Consider the following 19,157-nt stretch of genomic DNA (forward strand, 5'->3'; position numbering starts at 1 on the left):
TATTGTTGACAGAGGAAACAGTGCAATAACAAATAGTAATGGTGATAATGAATCTCCTTGAAATATCCCTCTCTTGATATTAACCTCTCCCAGCTTCTCACCATTGATCTGCAACTGTGTCTTCCATTGTGTCATCGATCTTTGCACAAATTTTCTGATGTTTCTACTGATTCCTGTTATTTCTAGGCACTTTATTATCCAATCATGTGGCAGAGAGTCAAATGCCTTTTTGTAGTCAATCCATGCCACATTCAGGTTGGTCTTCCTTCTCTTGCAGTTTTCCAAGATCATTTTGTCTATTAGGAGTTGATCTTTTGTTCCTTTGCTATTGGGGCGGTTTCCTTTCGCTCAGGTGGAAAGAGATTGTTTTCAACTAGATGTTGTTGTACTGCATCAGCTACCGCACCAGTTAATAATTTGAAAGTTGTTGGTAAGCAGGTAATTGGCCTGTAGTTGCCTGGTGTTGCCCCTTTTGCTGGATTTTTCATTATTAGGTAGGTTTTCCCAGTTGTTAGCCACTTTTCAATTTCTCCTCCTTGTAGTATATTGTTGAACTGCTTGGCAATGAATGGGTGTATAACAGTTAGATGTTTCAACCAAAACCCATGCAGTTCATCTTCACCTGGTGCTGACCAATTTTTGATTTTCCTTGCTCTTTTTTCTACCATTTTTGTTGTTATTACTAGTTCTTTCATTTCAACTTCTGTGTTATTTGCATCCACCTCTTTTAACCAAGCCGCATCCTTGTTGTATTTCTTTGGGTTATCCCATATCTGCTTCCAGAACTGCACTGTTTCTTCCTTGTCAAGTACTGACTGATTCCTTGCAGTTTCTCCATTGATGGATTGGTAGAAACGTTTCTGATTGGATTGAAATTGGAGGTTCTGCCTATAGTTTGCAATTTGAGCTTCATATCTACTGATTTTCCTGGCTATAGCTGTTATTTGTTGCTTTATTCTTTCCAGTGCTTCCTTGATCTTCCTTGTTTCTAAGTGGTATTTCTTGATTAGGTATTCTTTGGTCTTCTTGTTCTTCAGCTTCTTTTCTTTCATCTGTTCTAGCTTGCTTGCATGTAATCTTAACTTGCTGATCTTATTTTCTTTTTTTTTTTTTATTGAAAGTTTTATAAATTTTACAAAAAAACAAAAACAATACAAAACAAAAGACAACATATACAAAAAAGAAACTAAACATTACATATATATATATATAAAAAAAAAACCCATCTCCCACCCCGCACAAAAACCCTCCCTTCCCCCCCCTGAGCTTCCCAGAGCAGAATATAGGCTTAATTAAAAATTAAGAAATAAAAATAAAAAATTAAATTAAAAAATTTATATTTATATATATATAAAAAAAAATAAAATAAAATATCTATATATATATAAAAATAAAACTTATAAAAAAGCTATGTAATATTTTTGTATACCCAATCTAGATTGTATAAATTTTATCCATTTGTCCCAAACAGCAAGGAACTTCTCTTGCGTTTGTTGCTTTAAGAAAGCCGAAATCTTTGCCATTTCCGCCAGATAAGCTACTTTAAGAAACCATTCCTGCCATGTAGGCAAAGATTCCTTCTTCCAATATTGTCCTACTAACAGCCTAGCGGCTGTAATCAAATTTAACATCAATACAACCTCCTTTGTATCACAATCTGTAACAATGCCTAACAAAAATAATTGCGGAGTAAATTTTACCCTCCTTCTAAAAAGTCTCTGGATATTCCACCATATTTTGATCCAAAATGCTTTTATCTCTCTGCATGACCACCAAATCTGATAATAGGAAGCATCCTTATAACCACATCTCCAACATTTGGGTTGCACGTCAGGGTACATAAGAGACATTTTTTGTGGATCAAGGTGCCATCTATAAAACATTTTATAAAAATACTCCCTAAGGTTCTGTGCTTGTGTAAATTTGACATTTCTCACCCAAATGGTTTCCCAAATGTCCAATGAGACTGGAACACCAAAATTCTGCGCCCATCTAATCATACAATCTTTAATTAATTCCGTTTCTGAGTCCATTTCAACTAATACCCCATAAATTCTCTTGATATGGGTTTGTCTTTGATCCTTGACTTGCTTAATAAGATTTCCTTCTTCTCTAAGAAAACCCAATTTACAATCCACCTGCTGATCTTATTTTCTAGTCTAACTAATGTACAGCACAGCTGCAGTTATAACTGAATACCTGGGATGCAAAATCAACAAAGAAGAAAAACAAAAAACAGTGCACCGCAAAAATGGAAGGTTAGATCTTATTTTCTAGTCTAACCTTCCATTTTTGCGGTGCACTGTTTGTTTGTTTTTCTTCTTTGTTGATTTTGCATCCCAGGTATTCAGTTATAACTGCAGCTGTGCTGTACATTAGTTGGTTTGTTTCTTGCAGTGAATTGGTGCTTATACTTGCTATTGCATTATTTGCATCTTTTAATGCTTGTGCTAGCTGTTTCTTTGAAACAAGCTTCAATGCAGGCAGCCTTATTCTGTTGTTTTTGTGCTGTTCTAGATGCTCAGTTATTCTTTGTTTCAATTCTTTTATTTCTTTAGTTAGAGGGTTTTGTTCTTCCTGAGGAAGAGTTGCCTGGTTTCCAAATGAGAACAGTTGTATATCTCTGCTGGATTCCTTCACTGCCAACTCCCCCTGGTTTGCCTCTATATTCTGAATTACTTCTGGTAAGGCTTTGATTTCTTTGCCCTGGGTAAACCTTTGCAGTTCGTCCAATTCTGTTTCTGTGAATATTTTATTTCGTGTTATAAATCGGCGTTGATCTGCTAGTCTCTGTTCTGTTATTTCTGATTCTGGATGTTGTTCTTTCCAGACTTGGTGCATTCGTTTTAGATATCCTCGTCTTGTTGGACTTGATCTGTAGTAACAGATCATTATTTCTTTGTTTTCCATCACTGTGTATCTGCGACGGGTAAACACCTTTTCTTCCAGTATTTCTGCAGCTGCTGGCCCTGGTTGCTCAGCCAACAGTCCTGAGTCCTGTAACCCATTTTTCACCAGATATCCAGGAACTCCAATATCTAGCGCGGACCTTGTTAACCCGGGCGACATCCGAGCCGGTATGGCATTCTGAAATTTACGTCTCACCATATTTTTTATGGGAGAGACACTCTTTGTCTGACTCCTCTGATGAGACCTGTCCAGTATGGTTGAACCTCTGGTATAGCTCTCATCTTCCTCAGAGTACACAAGCCCCACAACCACGTCAAGGTAGTGCCTCACTGGGGGTTTATTATTATTATTATTATTATTATTATTATTATTATTATTATTATTATTCTGAACATTGTACGAGATACAATTTTATACACCATTTAGTGTTTTCACTTTGGTATCCCAAGATCCTTTCAAGGCCCACACTCAGTTTGGTCTTTGCGCCTGTCTCTGTCTTTATCAAAATTTAAACTGAAGTCTTTGTTACTCTTTTTATAAACAGACTGAAAGATTTCTTTTCCTTAAGAGGGATGTCTTCCTTCTGCCCTTTCCAAACTATTTCTCAACCTTTCAGATAGCTATTCTTGTGTTAGCTTTAAAGGGTTTATGAATGTGAATTGGTGTTGGATTTATGGAAGAATCCTGTTACTTCAAACAAAGCTACTAAAACCATGCATATACAGTAGATATAAAATGCTGATTTCAACTCTGTTTCATTGTAAAGATTTGAAGAAGATAATCATTTTTCAAAATATGGTTTATAAACAAAATTAGGTTTTGGTCACTTATTGCTTATTGACTTAAGTGACATATCTAGATAACAGTACCTATCAGCCAACAGCCACATCTTAAAAAAATGGGAGGAGGTCTGGACCATATCTGAAACCTTGCCATCTCTAAAACCTAACAGAACTAGCATTGGGAAAGAAGTATTTCTTCACCTTATTTGGCTATTCATCATGGATTTGAAGAGCACTGTCATGTTCTTCCTTAGACTTTTCTCTTCCAGGCCATGGTAAATATATACAGTAAATCACATTTGTTCAATCTTTCCAGTCAGAATTTATTTTTTATATCAGATAATCAGTGCATTGGCCACCTAATGAGAAGGAAGGACTCACTGGAGAAGGGACTAATGCTGGGAAAGATTGAGGGCAATAGAAGAAGGGAACGACAGAGAATGAGGTGGCTGGATGGAGTCACTGAAGCAGTAGGTGTGAACTTAAATGGACTCCAGAAGATGATAGAGGACAGGAAGACCTGGAGGAACATTGTCCATGGGGTCGCGATGGGTCGGACACAACTTCGCAATTAACAACAACAAATCAGTGCATGAAAATATGCTCCAAATCTCATGCATGCCTAACTATTCTTCCACATATATGATGATGTGATACAAATGGCTAGAAAGACAATGGAGATTTAAGTTTGAAATCATAAATTTCCAGTGTTAAAATGTGACATTGCCCATTGAGTCATATGACTTCACATTCAAAGCCCATTTAACTCAAATGCCTGTTCTCCTATGATGACGGCCATTTATTTATTTTCTGCTGCATGCTGCAGCTTGTTGTGAAAAACGATTCAACCTCACCATGGAGACTACCCTGTATGTAAGACTATTAAGATAAAGTCCTGCATAAGTGGCCTTAATAAAAGGAATTTATCACCAGACATGTAGAGGAAGTGTCTCTCATTCATAAAGAGAATAAGACCAAGGATTGTCATTGCAGATTCACAGAGCTAGAAATTATCATTCATTCTCCAAATTACCAGCCACACTAAAATTATTAAATGGTGCATTATCACTCCTTCTCAGTAGGGGAATATCTTTGTTATATATTTGATTACAATTGGTTAACCATATGATTATCACTAATACATCATAAAATGCCACTTGTCCTGGCTAGGACAGGCTCTAATAGGACTGGAAGTCAGAAGGCCTCTGTGGTATATTGGTGAGGCATTTCCACTTTTCCTCCTAATGTTCTTCAATGCACTACAATACGTAAGCATATACAGATCAATGGGGCCACAATAATCTCATTAGGTTGCAATACAGCTTTTCACTGCACCTCAGTACAGCATTGGTCACTGCACTTGGCACTTCGATGCCACATAATATTCCAATACATTTGGAAAACAGTTGGCAGAACAAACAAAAAGTTAGAAAAGTGTAAAGAAAGCAATTGTCTCGTGCTCATTTTAGACATTCACTATTCTAGAAAGATTTCTCAGGTGGGAAAGCAGTAAATAGGCTATACTTTCTCCCAATAACAGACATCAAAGTGATATGTGGGCATTGTCTTCAAACAAAGATCTAGTGATTGTATCCAGTCTATATTAATCATGCTTTAATTCTACTTATTTTAATTGTACTAAAGCACAGCTAATTACATCTGGATCCAAATCAAATCTTATTTGTTCTTTTTCTCTTTTTAGAAACAAGATGTCTTAATAGATGGATCCTTGGGGAGACCTAACAAATTACATCATACCTAAATATAAAATAATATCTGTTATTGGATCATGACTATCAGTCCAGCTTATAAAGTTGTTCAATATATTTTCTTCTATTGTCATTATTGATAATTATATCATCTGTTGCAGGTTTTCATAACGTGATTTGATCAGATACCATAATGGGATAGGAATACTTATATTTCTTTGGGTTGGATGCCCTTATTCTCAACAAGCACATGTGAAGCAATCTGTGTTTCTGAAAACCATATTCCTTACAAATGGTTCATGAGAATTTTAATAATAAGCCCTTGCAGATTTTTACATTTTATTCCAAAAATGTTTGCAGAATATGGGATCATGAACATAATATTCTCTACAATTCTTTAAAGCAGTAACAGCTTTTCCTGCAATTTACATGGTTGCTCTTTGTAGCTGCCATATGAATATCACAGCTACAAATATGAATGTGAATATGTGGCCATATGCCACATTCTGAAGCAGTTTTATGGAATCAAATCCAAACAATTGCATTGTACTAGTCAGTAAATTATAAAACTCCTACTTTGTTTTCTTTGTGATATTATAGGACTTCAGCATTTCTGCTTACTTTAAATGCATTTTAAACATGGATACCAATTAAGAAAAGCCTTAAAGAAAAATTCACTCTTATATGAGATTTTTTCCACAAGTATATTGTGTCTTGTATTGAGTTTCGCTTTGTACATTAAGAGTATACAGTCTATTGTAGCACTTTACACTTTACAGACTTTAGGTGGCAAACCTATTCTATTGGTGATAGACTACTTCTCAGCATGAAATGGCTGTTCACTAGTAACAACAGACTGCATAAAGTGAAAAGACACAGAAAGCAGAATACATGGCAATTCATATATAAAATCTACTTCCATGTGTCCTCTGGATAAATGATTACAGAATCTAATAATGCCCTCCATAGTCACCTAGAAAAGTATACTGCTCACCATCCAATGACTCATGCCTTTTTCAGCTATGCCTTTCTGCATTCTACATAAAATAATCAGGCTAGCCTACCATAAGAGCAACATTTTTAAAATGGGAAAACTTGCATTTCAGCAAGACACTCTGGATCTTTCCCTGCTGCTAAATTAAAATGCTATCCATCCATGCACCCATTGCCAATCCTCACTCTATATCAATTACCTATATTTTGGCTTGCTACAGATGTTGGTATCCTTATTTCACTGGTACAAGGAGTGTTAAGCAAAGCAATTGGCTAAGCCTGATAACTATGCTGCTCCCACCTTTTCTGATTATTACCATTGTCATCAGCCGTTCAGTCATGACTCTCAAGTATCACCAGCTACCAGTAGTATAAAATCATCCACCAATAAGTTTTAACAGGTGACTAAACCATTTTTTTAACTGTGCTTGCTACTCATTATCGAACTAGTTTATGGAGGAATTGAACTTTGAATGGTGTCTAGATTTCAGTCTAGCCATTGTTCAAAACATTCTTGTTCCACAAATTTATTGAACATATCTCAGTCTTCTGCACTGCCTGCCTTTTTCAATAGGAATAGGAAAAGAATGATGGTGAAGAAGAACAGGTGATCCAATCTGGTCTGAAATGTTCAATGGGTGTTGGGTTGATCCAGTTCTCTGTGAATCATATGATTGTGATGCCCAACAGAATGGTTACTTTCAGTTTCTAAATACAGCATTAATTTTTTTCCACATAGAATGATAATAGCAAATCTTTGCCTATATCTCTTGATACCACATGTATTTTAATTTAATTTAAATACCACATTTAATTTTAAATACCACATATTTTCTCTAGCTTCTAATGTAACTACATCCAGATATAATAGTCTAATAGTTAACCATGTTATTGCAATGTCTTTCTAAATTTTGGTAACAAGCATTCATAATTATCCATGGTACATATTCTCAGAATATAATAGCAGCTTGTGGGCAAATCCAGCCACTTTCATACTGTCAGTACCTGTTCCAATATTAAATTAAAAATTAGAAGACTAAAGAGACTTAGAACATGAAAAGTTCCACAAGGCATCTTAATGATTGAAGAAATAATTCCATTTGTCACTGACCCTGATCAAAGAATTAGAAAAATACATTTTGATCAATTAATTTAAAGAAAAAAATCACAATTGGCCAAAAATTGATCCAAAAATGTCTGTAATTACCTTGTAACTAGAAAATTCTGGAGGATGCCTGTTTACCTACTTCTACATCAAAGGTGGCCAACCTGCAGCTCTTTAGCATATGCAATTCCTAAAGAGATTCTCAGAGTTCATTAGCACTGAATGGCTGAAATTTGATATAATAATAGCAATAGCAATAATAATAATAATGATGATGATGATGTTGGAAGGGACCTTGGAGGTCATCTAGTCCAACCCCCTGCTCAGGCAGGAAACTCTATAACATTTCAGACAAATAGCTGTCCAGTTTCTTCTTAAAACTTCCAGTGTTGGAGCATTCACCACTTATGGAGGCAGGTTATTCCACTGGTTAATTGTTCTAACAGTCAGGAAGTTTCTCCTTAGTTCTAGGTTGCTTCTCTCCTTGATTAGTTTCCACCCGTTGCTTCTTGTCCTGCCTTCAGGCGCTTTGGAGAATAGCTTAACTCCCTCTTGTTTGTGGCAGCCCCTGAGATATTGGAACACTGCTGTCATGTCCCCCCTCATCCTTCTCTTCATTAAACTAGACATACCCAATTCCAGCAACCGTTCCTTATATGTTTTAGCCTCCAGTCCCCTAATCATCTTTGTTGCTCTTCTCTGTACTCTTTCTAGAGTCTCAACATCTTTTTTACATTGTGGTGACCAAAACTGGATAAAGTATCCCAAGTGTGGCCTTACCAAGGCATTGAAGAGTGGTATTAATACTTCACGTGATCTTAATTCTATAAAAATGGATGAAGTAACATAAAGGTTTGCTTGATTTTGGATGAACTAAGCATTGGTGTGTTAAACTAAGTGTTCATTAAGAACCCTTTCTTCCTCTGCTTAGTAGCATCATCATTTTACCCTGGAGGCCCTCAGAGGGCAAAATAATGAAATAAGTAATGTGTGGCTGCTCAACTAGTTGCCAGTCCCTGCTCTAAACTATTAAGATTACCTCCATCTAATGTAAAGGATGTAGTTGATTGAAATTATAAATTATTTGTACAGCCTTACAAACTGTGATTCCTACAAGTATCTTTAAGACGGATATGAGGACTGTTTAGCAGCAGAGATGAATATGTAGACCCATTTAGCAGAAAAAGCATCTACGGGGTTCTCAGCAATTCTTCAGTCCTTTTCCAATATATATATATATATTTATTCATTTCATTGAGGAAGCTCAGCTGGGGGGAAAGGGGGCATCTTTCTGAGTCAGTGGAAATTGTTACCATTCATCTGCATACAAAAGGCTGAATAGAGAGGCACTGAGGTGAAAGAGGTCATATACCCAGATGGATTTTTAATTCCAAGAGGAAAATAACACCACACTCTCTAGTGATAACTGAGGCTTTCTTCTCAATTCTGACCAAAATATGATTTTCTTCTTCTTTCGTGCTGTAAAAGAGAAGCAAATTATACAGAACTGCATTCTGCAGAATAATAAAGTTTCAAGCTCCCAGAAGCCAGTGTAATTACTAAAAAGCAGGAAATACAGTTTTGGTTTGTATCTAATCACAATGCCATTTAGAGTACAATAGATGAGGATCTTGAGGTCTTGCGATGTGCGCTGGCCTTTGCTGACAGCCTCAACTCTCAGCAGGACTTAAACATTCACAAAGAGAGCTGGCGGTTCTTTTTAGCTGTTGACTTTTATACTAGATCTAGAAATCAATCCAAAAGAATCAGTCTGTGTTTTCAAAACTGGACTTTATGACACATAATTCTCACCCCTGACCTGTTGTTTTCACCAGCAGATGTTTTAATGGCTTGCCTAAGCTGCCCTGACTTTTTCCTTCTCTTTCAAATAAAAACCTAACTTCTTTTCACTGGAACAAATAAGCCCATTTGGAAACAGTTAATAAATATTAGTCATAGAAGGCCATGAATTCACATCAAGTTCAAGAATTTTTTTAAAAAATGCTTTTCTAGAACTGTAAGATTATTATTTTATGAAATACAGAAGAAAACTATATATTTCTTTGACCTGATCTTCCTGTGACATTCTGAAAGCAAATAAAGCATCTTTTAAAGATTATTATTGCAGTCCACTTCATTGGGTGCATGGTGGAGTCAAATATGTTCTTTGTTTTTAGAGCACCCTAGCTCAACAAATGACTCCGTTGTAACTTCAAATGTTCACACGAACGGTTGTAGTTGAGGACTACCTGTGTTACTTTTCCATCTTCAAGCAAGGAATATTGTTTAAAAAAACAACTGAAAATTCATCCAGCTGCCCCATCCAGTTTTCTAAATATAGCAACAGCAATAGCATTTAGACTTATATACCATTTCACAGTGCTTTATAACCCTCTCTAAGCAGTTTACAGAATCAGCATATTGCCACAAACAATCTGGGTCCTTATTTTACCGAACTCAGAAGAATGGAAGGCTGAGTCAACCTAGAGACGGTGAGAATCGAACTGCCAAACTGCAGGCAGCCGACAGTCAGCAGAAGTAACCCGCAGTACTGCATTCTAACCACTGTACCACCACGGCTCATATAAATATAAAAAATATATAAAAAGTAATAGTTATTTCTATTGAATATGGGGAAAATTCATACTTGCCTTATATCAGGAGTGTCAAAATGCTGGCTCATGGTTTCATCATACTGAAGCCACCCCATTGCCACAATGCAAAAAGAGTCACGATAAGTCACAACACGTCACGTGACATGGCAAGTTTGACACCCGTGCCTTACACTGATACCCAGACAGTTTTGCTCAATGAAATTTTTGAGGGCTTCTGCTGATCTGACATTGCTACCATTATTTTTTCTTTCCCATGATTTAATATTGTTTTTTTTGGGGGGGGGGAGGGTTGTACTATGGCTGTTTGAATTCTCCTTTTTCTATGTAAGCCACTAAAAGTCATTTGATTGTGGCAGCATAGAAATATATTTAACAATCAAATAACTGAATATTCTGGATTCATATAATATAGTACCATAAATTAACCCAATAGGCTAAAATGCAGTTGGCTAGTTCATGCTCAATATGTTGCATCAACTCTGCCAAAAAGTTCCTCAGGTCTGAAAGTTCTCACTCCTGCTCAGATGTTATTAGGAGACTTTAATTTAAACTAGGACTTTGATTGAAATGCTCCTAGTGGGCCTTTATAATCACTTGATTAATTATAATGTATAATTAACAAATTCCCAATGGAGTTATTCTTAGTTTGGTCATCTAGCTCCTGCCTGGAAAAACAAACTGCTCATCCCCAAATGAGCAAAGAAGTCCACTTGACCATTTTTACATGCAAATACATGAGAATATATTTAATTAGCAGCGTGAGAAACATCTGGGAGGCATCTGGTCTTTTGGTCACCTGATCCTTTGGTGACTGGAAATCATTCTTGCCCATAGTTCTCATTCTCAGTTTGGCTTGCCTCTGGCACTTAACTACTTTAAACTAAGTGCAACTGTTTTGTCCTAAGCAGGGAGCTGAGAGGATTCGGCTGGTCCAATCAGCAGAACTAAAGCATGAAATGAGAAGACTGAATGGCAGAGAGAAGTAGCAGTGGTCTCCCCCAGCCCACTCCTGGAAAGCCTCTGCATTAATATGTGCTTAGTTAGACCCAAAAACACTCTGTTTGTATCTCTCTTCATAACTCCCCTCTCCTCTTCAATTCCCCTCTTCCTCGTCCTCTCTTCCTCCTCCTCCTCCTTGCAGACAAAGTTCTTGAATCAGCAGATTGTGAGCTCAAGAGAAGTAAAGAGCTATCGAGGGACAGACTCTGATAGCATTACAGGCATACGTGGAGCCATTTTCTGTGGCGAATCGTTGAGTTCTACCTGGTTATCTCCTGCCTTGCACATCACTTTCAAATGACATGCTCTCAGTTTGGGCAAAAATGAGACTTTTTAAAAATAGCTGGGATTTCAATAATATGTGACGAAAGAATGAGATTACTTTCTGAGAAGGGAGAAGGCATGGGGGGGAAGAGGGAATAAGGAGAGGAAGAGTAAATTCTCTGTCCTTTCTGGAGTTCCCTTGGCAAGACTTCTGTTAAAGGCAGAAGCTCCTAAAATGCTAAAAGAAACAAACTTGAGTTGCTTTTCAAGTTGTCTTTTACTTGTACTTCAAAGCGACCAAAAGGCCTGTTCTTGTTACATTACTCTAAAGGAAGATCCAAGGAGTTCCCCAAAAAGTTTGGTTTTAGCAATAGCAATATCATTTCTTCTTTTTTTTAAAACTCTCAAGCTCCAACAGTCCTTGTAACTTAGTTTTTTGTTTTGCTTTGTTTTCTGTTCCAGTTCCTTAGATTTCCAAAATGTGGTTTAATATATACCAAATATTTTAATTCAAAACATCAGAGGTAGATATCATGACCTAACCTAATAAATTGCCAAATTACCTTTCTGTAATACTTGAATTTTTCTGTTCCTGAAATTAAAGGCATACTTTCCCATCATATTAAGTACAAAATAGATCTTTAAAATGTAACATAAATTAAAATAAGTATATCAAAAAAAAATTTAAAAAGAAAGAAGACTTTCCAAATATTTCCTAAAATCTATCCTCTGAAGATAGGTCTTCAAAGTTTTCAAAATTATTAAATCTGACCTTGAGTCTTTGCTAAGTAATGTATATTTGCAAATTTGATAGATGGGGAACTCATCAAATTTGCAGACAACACCAAGCTGGCAGGAATAGCCAACACTCCAGAAGACAGGCTTAGGATACAGGAGGATCTGGACAGACTTGAACACTGGGCGCTATCTAACAAAATGAAACTCAGTGGTGAAAAAAGTAAGGTTCTACATTTAGGCAAAAAAAAAACAAATGCACAGGTATAGTATAGGGGATACCTTGCTCAATAGTTAGGGTGCAGTACTGCAGGCCACTTTAGCTGACTGTGTTCAGCAGGTCAGCGGTTCAAATCTCACCGGCTCAAGGTTGACTCAGCCTTCCATCCTTCCGGGGTAGGTAAAATGAGGAACCAGATTGTTGGGGGCAATGTAAATATATATATATATATATATACATTGCTTACTGGTGTACACCGCTTAGAGAGTGCTTGCACTTAAAGCGGTATATAAGTCTCATAAATAAATAAATAAACAAACAAACAAACCTCGGAGTCCTATGGACAATCACTTAAATATGAGCCAGCAGTATGCTGCAGCTGCCAAAAAAGCCAACACAGTGCTAGGCTGCATTAACAGAGGGATAGAATCAAGATCACATGAAGTATTAATACCACTTTACAATGCCTTGGTAAGGCCACACTTAGAATATTGCATCCAGTTTTGGTCACCATGATGTAAAAAAGATGTTGAGACTCTAGAAAGAGTACAGAGAAGAGCAACAAAGATGATTAGGGGACTGGAGGCTAAAACATATAAGGAACGGTTGCTGGAATTGGGTATGTCTAATTTAATGAAGAGAAGGACGAGGGGGGACATGATAGCTGTGTTCCAATATCTCAGGGGCTGCCACAATGAAGAGGGAGTCAAGCTATTTTCCAAAGCACCTGAAGGCAGGACAAGAAGCAACGGGTGGAAACTAACCAAAGAGAGAAGCAATCTAGAACTAAGGAGAAACTTCCTGACAGTTAGAACAATTAACCAGTGGAACAACCTGCCTCCAGAAGTGGTGAATGCTCCAACATTGGAAGTTTTTAAGAAGAAACTGGACAGCCATTTGTCCAAAATGATATAGGGTTTCCTGCCTGAGCAGGGGGTTGGACTAGATGACCTCCAAGGTCTCTTCCAACTTTATTATTATTATTATGGATCATCGCACAATCAGCCAGATGTTCAGACTGGATTTGGCATTTTGTCTACCTATTTGTTGTTGTTGTTGTTATTATTATTATTATTATTATTATTATTATTACTATAATATGCCATTTTTATTTGTACATAAAAACAATATATTTCATAGGGCTGTTCCTTTTCCAAGAAAGGATGTAAAAAATAAAGTTCAAAGTGGTCTTAATGGTGGGCTGTGACTCCTAAGTTGGGAGAGTGTCTCCAGCAGATCCCAGGAACAACATTATAGCTCTCTCTCCAGAAGAGTGCAGTGTTAGGGACAGCTAAGATATTGCACAGAAGCCTCAAACCCCCAGGTCTCTAGTAGAGGCCTTGAAATTATGGAAGACACGTACTACCCAAAGGGGTGAGGAGGAACGTACACAAACACACACAAAGAAATAGAGGGAGAGAATCTGGAAGTATCACCTGACAAGCACAACATAATCTTGATTTGGTTGCTCTTTCTCATCTTATGACCTGAGAGTAAAAAGTGTCTACCAGGATCCCAATATACCAATATATTTCCATCTCAAAAACAGGGCTACCAATCACCTCAATCATCACAATCTGCTCTTAAGCTTGAATTAATCATTTGGAAAGATGCTTCATTTTGGCAACAACCCCAATGGTGTGTATACTCGGTATGCATACACATATGTAGAAGACTAAGAACTATTCTGAAGCAAGCATGTCAAGCCTTGGTGGATATGATTGTCTTAGCTTTCTAAACAGTGAATAGAGAGGGACAGCTTTCTCATTTCCTTAACAATTAGCTTATGTCCATCTGATACCACAACAACACTGGAGGACCATATTTTTTTCTCCTTTAAGCCCCAATCAGAAAAGACTACATATGTGCATATGTGTATGCTTGTTTTGATAGCATCGTTAATAATATCTCTGTTCCTTCATCCCAATATCTAGGAAAGTAGGAACAGGGACAGCAGGTGAGAGAGAATGAAAACAGCCTCTCTCAAGAGTCAGATGCAATCATCCATTTTTCACAGTGAGTTGCCTGCTGTCTGTGTCAGGGAACTATCTGACGAAGTGCGCTAGATGAAATTTTGCTGGCTTCTGTCTTTAGATAAGAATGCTATCACTGACTCAACATATTTTATATATAACATAACAGCTGCAAAGAGCACTCAGTCATCAGGCTGCTTTAAATATAATTGATGGTATCTGAAAAACCAGTTAACATGTTGCAGTTCAATGCAGGATGTATTTACATCCAGTTGCCAAGTTATGAAGGCCACCATGCCTTTCATCATCACATAGATCTATCCACAGATCCGTCCATCCAAAGTATATGAAGAACTAAAAGAGGCAGGAACAAACATTTTAAATTCATACACACATACAAATATCATTGCTTGAATTTCAGATATAGAATACTGAAATATTTCCCTTTGGATTAGTTGTGCAAAGCTTTCTATTTATATTAATTGCAAGAAAGTAAGTGTATTGCTTTTTAGTATTTCTGATTTATTCGTGACATTGTTTTAGTTAATGCTGCTGTTGCTAACCATAATTTCATATGCAGGGAACTAGGACATTAGAGAAAAAAACATAGGTCCAAGAGTTATTAAATAATCAAATATACAGGTAGTCTTCAACTTACAACAGACCATTTGAAGTTACAACGGTACTGAAAAAAGTGACTTATGATCATTTTTCATACTTACCTTTGCAACATCCCCATGGTCACATGATCAAAATCCAGACACTTGGCTACTGACTCATATTTATGACCATTGCAGTTTCCTGGGTTCATGTGATTATCTTTTGCAACCTTCTGACAAGCAAAGTCAATGGGAAGCTAGATTCACTTAACAGCTGGGTTACTATCCTAACAACTGCAGTGATTCACTTAATAACTGTGGCAAGAAAAGTCATAAAATGGAGAAAACTCACTTAACAAATGTTTCACTTAGCAACAGAAATTTGGGCTCAATTGTGGTCATAGGTGGAGGACTACCTGTATAGAAAAAATACTTTTAAGAATTATTGCTGAAACATTTCTTCTCTTTTTTTAAAAAAAAAATCCTGATAACTGTTACCAATTACTTCATTCTCCATTCAGCCAAAAGGAGTTTAAATAATAGTTCTTTGTCATGCAGCCAAAAATCCTACATTCTCTCTTTGTAGCATTTTCTCTCCTGATTTGGATAAATATTTTTGCATGTTACTTTTCCTCCTAAATTAATCTAAACGAGGGGTTTCAAACTCGCAACGTCATGTGATGTGTCATGACGTATTGTGACTTTTCTGCCATTGCTGGTAATGGGGTGGGCGCAGTTTCACTATGATGCCTCCGGTCCATGGCCTGGCAGTTTAACACCCCTGATCTAAATAGATAATATTTCATATATCTGATGCTGGATTAGAATAATCCAAAACAGAATACTGTGCATCCACAGTTATAGATAACCTTCCTTTAATGTTTTGTGCTCAATTTAAGGAATTTTAGTAGAAATGGAGAATGGTTCAGTGGTTAAAGAAAGTGCATATGAGAAGAGAAGAAGACAGTGATCTATAGGAAGAAGAGGTCATACTGGCAATCAAACAAATGAAACAGTTATGGTATCATTCTTGATATAGGTTTGGAAAATTTTGTAAATTCAGTGGGATTGTGGTGTTTTGGACTGCCTCCTACAATCCTGAAGACAAAAAGCAATTTCAATTGATCTATGATAAAGCAAGCAAACAAATGAATATAATTCTATTTAAATGTCAAATCTAAAGCAAACCGAAATTAAATGAGTGGGTCTTTGTACCACCTATGGACATTATAGTGGTCAAATAAAATGTTATAGTCAGTATCATGTTGTTTTTATATTAAAAATAACTTTTCCTCAGTTTATATTTGCTGCAGATGTGGCAACTACTGTGTATGATCAGGGGAAGCATCGAGCTTCAATAAAGGCTACCCAGATCAAGTCTCAGCTGTACTCTTTTATGTTGTCATCTTTAAAAGAGGGCTAGTCATGAACTTTCAGACAAGATTGCTGCATAAGTAGAGCATTCATAGGGCTAATTAAGGATGCATCCCTAACAATTTTTCTTTTTAAATCAAGAGTTTATACCAAGCTAAGGTAAGAGCCTCAGAAAGGAACCAAAAGAAATAAAAGCTCTCTGTAATACAAACAAAAGTGAAAATGAATAGAGAGGTATCTACCATTGTAATCTGAAGTGCTAGTGGCTGAAAACAAATTGGCATATACTTGCAACAAATGCAAGCTTATAGAGATATCTAAAGAAAACATCTGAGGATTAGAGCAGTGAGCCACTATACTTCAACTGATGAGAACTGGGATATGAGGTGTAGACTACGTCCATGTGTGTGTAAACTTTTAACCTCTGTCTTAGGACAAGCAGGTCTACGCACATAACAACTAAACTGGATATTGCATCTCTCATGGTCAAGAACCACTGAAGTTCTTTGAAGAAATGCCAAGGAGTTTGAATATGTGTCAGTTCTCACTGTAGCATTTCCTTGGTTTGAGTATACCATCATGGATGTAGTCATTGCCTACTTTCAGCGTGTACAAGTTTCATTACAGTACTATAGCTAATATTCCTATGGCTAGAACTTTTTAAAAATCATTTAATAATTTCAAGCTCATGGAAAAAGAAGCATCAGAGCTCCTCAATTTTAAGGAAATTTGCACTTATGGATCTGCTTCTTCCCAAATTAGTTTTGGAAAAGGAAAAGCCATATGGGAAGACAGATTGCCTGCTCCCTAGGTGATATGTCAGTCCTCTCATGGTAACATAGAAGATGCAGGAGCTTCTGGTTTGGGCAAAATTAAAGGCCCAGTCATAAAGGAAGGCAGAATTAAGAAAATAATGGAAACAAGAGCTCAAGCTACTGCACCATATGTTCAGAAGATTGATTGGTAGACAGCTTTCCTGCCTTGAGATTACTATGGATCAGAAGGGAAGAAATGGCAGGCAAGTCACCAATTTCTTTCTTGAAACTACCTCACATTCCACTGTGTGAGGTCATCAACACTATTAATTCCCTTGAAGTCACCAGGTTCAATTAGAAATAAAATAAAATGAAAGGCAATAGGAAAACATATCCACTGTTAAATGAGGAAAGCCAGCTATTTGGCAACTTTAAAAAGGAGTTCAGGGTTTGACTGTTTCATTGCTTTGAATTAAATGACACTGGACTGGCTGGACAAATTATAACACAATGTAATCACTTTATCTTAGTTTTTCCATCAACCAGCTGAAGAAAATACAATAATAATGTTTTTTTTTTAAAAAAAAAAAATCTGCTGCATTTCAAAACAGCAACTTCAGACATTCTAGGCCAGGCCTGCGGTCCAGATACATCCTGGTAAAACCACGCCAACCACATTGTTGGCAATGGAAAAAAAGTCATGATATGTCGCAACACGTTACGTGACGTTGCGAGTTTGGCACCCCTGTTCTAGGCAAAGCTCTTAGCCACTGTGCTTTTCAATGGTAAAGGAAAAACCTAAAAGTTACAACAGAATAAAACATTTTAGCTAGCAAGATATATAGAACTTTACAATATATATATAATTGAGACTGTACTTATTAAAGTGCTGGCCAAAAAAACAGGAGACTCTGACTTCTAGGCCTTTGGCATGAAAAGTGGGTGATTTTGGCAAGTCACTCTCCCTCAGCCCAACACACATCATAGTGTTGTGGTTGTGGAGAAAATAGGTGGCAGGAGTTTTAAGCATGTTTGCTGACTTGAATTGACCAATATATATAAAAGTGTAGGATTAGAATATACTACTAGTAGTATTATTATCACTCTGTCTTCTACTACTACTACTACTACTACTACTTTATATGGCAAGCTGTTGCCAAAGTATCTCAATCCAGATGTTTTTCTTCAGCTGGTTTAGATTTACGCTACCATGAATACAGGGTAGAAATAAGTACAGATATGCCCTATTCACTGATAAATTAGGACCAAAGTACACATGTTCATTTTCCAAGATTCTGTAACCTAACTCATTGCTATTTCAATAAATCTGAATCTATGAGAATTTTGTGTTCTTGATTATGAACGGCAGTAAAGTAATTGTAACTGAACCCTGTGAAGATTATAGATACAAATTCTGAAGTTAAATGGCAAGATAAAGGCCCATGTATAATAGAATGAGTTGGGAGAGTGAGTTTAATACAATCAATTACCGGTACATTATTCAATGAAAAATAAAATCATGAATTTAACATTGGCTCATAAAGTTCATAGCCCTCTTGGTTTATATATGCTAATATTCAGATTATGGGAAATAAACAAGAACTCTTAATACAGGAAGGCAAATATGATTTGATAAGTATAAAAATAACAGATATGAGAATATAGTCACTGAAGAATATCATTTGTTCAGAATGAGAAGCATTAAAAGGATAAAGAATTGTACTATGCAAGTAGTCCTCAACTTACAACTGTTCATTTAATGATGGTTCAGTTACGATGGAAAGAGTTATTTACAACCAGTCCTCACATTTACAACTGTTACACTATGGTCATGATCATGTGATGGAAATTTGGTTGCTTGGCAATCAGCTTGCATTTATGACAGGTTGTAGCAGCTTGTGATCACAGGATTGTGATTTATCATCTTCCCAGCCAATTTTTGACAAAAAATATCAATTGGGGAAACTAGATTCATATAATGATCATATGATTCATTTAATGACCATGCTGATTCATTAAACAACTATCTTTATGTTAAAAGAATCTGTGCTTTCCAACATATCCAAATAAATAAGCCTGGTGAAACTGTAGAAGTATTTGGATTAAAATATGCAGAGGAACAAA

Source organism: Crotalus tigris, unplaced genomic scaffold (assembly GCF_016545835.1).
Source record: "Crotalus tigris isolate CLP2741 ecotype Arizona unplaced genomic scaffold, ASM1654583v1 scf7180000017591.2836849, whole genome shotgun sequence".
NCBI lineage: Eukaryota > Metazoa > Chordata > Lepidosauria > Squamata > Viperidae > Crotalus > Crotalus tigris.